Genomic DNA, 4,026 nt, shown 5'->3' with positions numbered 1-4,026 from the left:
GAAACTAAGGAGAAAATAAACAAAGGGGATTACATCAAAATAAAAAGATTCTGCACAGTTACAAAAACCACCTACAAAACAAAAATGGAGCCCACAGTATGGGAGAACATATTTGGCAATGATATATCTGATAAAGGGTTAATATCCAAAATATATAAGGAACTCATACAACTTAACAAAAGGAAGACAAACAATCCAATTAAAAAAATGGGCAAAGAACCTAAATATATACTTTTCCAAAGGGGACATACAGATGGCCAAGAGCATATGAAAAAATTCTCAAAGTCACTCATCATCAGAGGGATGCAAATTAAAATGACAAAGAGGTATCACCTCACATCTGTCAAAATGGTTACCATCAAGAAATCAATAAATGACAAGTGCTGGTGAGGATGTAGAGAAAAGGGAGCCCTCGTACACTGCTGGTGGGAATGCAGACTATTGCAGCCATTATGGAAAACAGTATAGAGTTTCCTCAAAAAAATTAAACATGAAACTGCCAGTTGACCCAATGATCCCACTTCTAGGAATATATCCCCAGAGACCCAAAACATCAATCAGAAAGAATGTATGCACCTCTATGTTCATAGCAGTGCAAATTATAATTGTTAACAGCCCAAGTGCCCATCAGTAGGTGAGTGGATAAAAAAGCTGTGGTAGATTTACACCATGGAATACTATGCAGCAGTGAAAAAGCAGGATCTCTCACCCTTTGAGCTAGCATAGAGAGACCGGGAGAGTATTATGCTAAATGAAATAAACCAGTCAGAGAAAGACAAGTATCACATGATCTCACTCATATGTAGAACAAAATAAACTGATGAACAAAATAAATCCAGAGACATAGAAGCATGGAACAAGCTATGGAATCTCAGAGGGAAGGTGGAGGTGGGTGGGTGGGAACAGATCAACCAAAGAACTTGTATGCATATATGCATAACCCATGGACACAGACAATAAGCTGGTGAAGGCCTGGGGCTCAGGATGGGGGCGGGCTATAAGGGGCCAATGGGGGAAAAAGAGGGCATATGTAATACTTTCAACAATAAAGATTTAATTTTAAAAAATTAAACACACACACACACACACACACACACACACACACAAGCAGTTACAGGGAAGGCCTGTGGTCTGTAAAAAGCCACTAAATTTTTAAACACAGAGCCATCTCTTGGTGACTAATCTAACCCTCTTCTTTCAGGATTCCTCCTATTTTAATGTGAACAAGCAGAAATATCAGGCAAAATATATTGCTAAGGATTGGTCAGCAGGTCCAACCTTCTCAATGGACATGACAAAGCTCCTTAGAAAGGACTGGTGTCTTGGGAACAGGACAATGTGGGTTTGTATGAGTGATCCTTTAATGGCACTGCCATCAAGACTACATTTAACTCTAAATCAGTGGTTCTCAACCTTTCTAATGCCGTGACCCTTTAATACAGTTCCTCATGTTGTGGTGACCCCCAACCATAAAATTATTTTCATTGCTACTTCATAACTGTAATTTTGCTACTGTTATGAATCATAATGTAATATCTGATATGCAGGATGTATTTAGGTGACCCTTGTGAAAGGGTCGTTCGGCCCCCAAAGGGGTTGCGACCCACAGGTTGAGAACCACTGCTCTAAATGGTTGTGTCTCTGAATAAAAGCAGTCACTACCAAAGCCCTCGAGGGTTGTGTGTTCAATGTTTGCCCCTAGGAAACTGATGGTTGTTATCAATGTAGAAGGTAAATGCACTCATCCATCAACCCTGGCTGCTCATGTGGAAGCCCTAACCCAACACTCATTAGAGGATCTCAGCTGGACTCCGGCCAGAGAATGAGACCAGCCTTGAAATGCAGAGTGTTTTGTTTTATTTTTTAAGTTCCAGTATCACACCACCAGATTTGTAGTCATGTTTCATTGTCAGAGTTAAAAATAAAAGCCAGTCTCTGAAAATCATGACATCCAAGTCTTTCTATTAAAACATGAGCACTTGCAATTTTTTAACTAATTCCAGTAATATTATAAGCATCAAGCTTCTTTAATAAAGGAGAGACTAGTCATAAGTGAATCACGAGCATATAGCTTTTGCTTACACTTTTAAGCACCACATTTTCATTTTTGTTAATCTTTTTCTTTTAATCCTCGCCTGAGGATATTTTTCCATTGATTTTTAGAGAGAGAGTGGAAGAGAGAGGGAAAGACAGAGAGAAATATGGATGTGAGAGAAACACATTGATTGGTTACCTCCTGCATGAGCCCTGACCAGGGCCTGGACCTGGGAGGAGCCTGCAACTAAGGTACATACCCTTGACCAGAACCGAACCTGGGACCCTTCGGTCTGCAGTCCAACACTCTATCCACTGAGCCAAACCGGCTAGGGCATCACATTTTCATTTTTAATCTTAACCATTTGGGTTTCCATTATTTTCCAGAAATATATTACAAATTTCCCAGGTGTCTTGATAGGCGATTTTTGTTGTTGTTGAGTGAAAATATACACATCATAAAATTTACCACTCTAGCCCTGGCTGGTTTGGCTCAGTCAATAGAGAGATAGCTTGCAGATTGAAGGGTTCCAGATTCCATTCCGGTCAAGGGCATGTACCTCAGTTGCAGGCTAGATCCCTGGCCCTGGTCAGGGCAAGTGTGGGAGGCAACCAATCAATATGTCTCTCTCACATCGATATTTCTCTGTCTCTCTGTCTCTCCCCCTCCTTTCTACTCTCTCTCTCTCTGAAAAATCAATGAAAAAATATCCTCAGGTGAAGATTAAAAAATAAAAGCAATTTACTATTCCAATCAATTTTAACTGTATAGTATTCCAAAGGCATTAGAAACATTCATATTACTGTGCAACCATCACCACCACCCATAAGACCCAATTCTTTTTACCATGCGTGAACCTGGCTTCGACGGCTCAGTGTCATCATTATGAATATCCAGCACGATGTTGTGTTCTTAGGTACAAGGGGTGTGTTTATGGCTGTTTGGCCCATATATTAGGCTGCTGAGGCTTTGAGGTCTTGAGTTAGTGTTTTCTGTTGCTCTTGTTTTGTTGATGTTCAGTGTCTTCTCCCATCAGAGTGCAAACAATCTTTTTTTTCTCAGCTTTTAGTATACTTTTCTGTATAGGGAGAGCCAATGATCAAACTTGTTAAGATGTGCTGAACCACAGGTCCAGGTGCTGAGAAAGATTTCCTGTGAGTAAGCATCAAAAAACATCCTGCGAGTGGACCTCGTGATGTACACTTTTGTGCTTTGGAAAACACTTTTGCTTCTTTTAGGTCTTTAACTTTGGCTTGAATGGTAGTGATTGGCATATATCTGACCTGTAAATAAAAGGAGACTCTAATTCTTGTGAATCTTGTTGCCTGCAGCTCTCCTTAACATCAAAGGCAAAATGCAATAACATCTGGTAGCCTAGTCCCCACTGTTAAAGCAAAAGAGGAAATTCAATTAAGAAGACAGAACATTTAAGCAAAAGTCACTTTTTAGGTTACTATTGTTTCCTGCCATAGAAATAAAAGACAGATTCTTTCTATATTTGCTCTCAATTTGTCTTAAGTGAAATTATTTCTCCTAAATATAGCTGGCAGATAAACTCTGGCCAGAATCTGAAAATGTAGAGCAACCAGGGAAAAGGCCATGTTGGGATGGTTAAATCAGATGATGAGGTAGTGTTTTCAAATTCCTCTCACCATCTGCGTCAGGCCTTGCTGGTGGATGAGGAAGTATTTTCTCTGAGATTATTTGCCACTGGCATTTCATTATAGCGTTTTAGGTCATTGGTTTTCAACTGGGGATGATTTTGCCTGTGGGACATTCGGCAAGGTCTAGGGGGCAACTTTTATTTTCACAACTGGGGAGGGGATGCTAGTGGCATCCAGTGGGTAGAGGCCAGGGAGGCTGCTAAACATCTTCCAAATGCACAGGACAGCCCACAGTGTAGAATTATTCAGCCCCAAAGTCAATAATGTGAAGGGTGGAAAGTCTGAATTACTAGTATACAGCCTGGAGGATAAGAGGAGGAGAAGGAC

This window comes from Myotis myotis, unplaced genomic scaffold (assembly GCF_014108235.1).
Source record: "Myotis myotis isolate mMyoMyo1 unplaced genomic scaffold, mMyoMyo1.p scaffold_m19_p_2, whole genome shotgun sequence".
In the NCBI taxonomy this organism is placed as follows: Eukaryota; Metazoa; Chordata; class Mammalia; order Chiroptera; family Vespertilionidae; genus Myotis; species Myotis myotis.
This window is presented reverse-complemented; position numbering follows the sequence as displayed.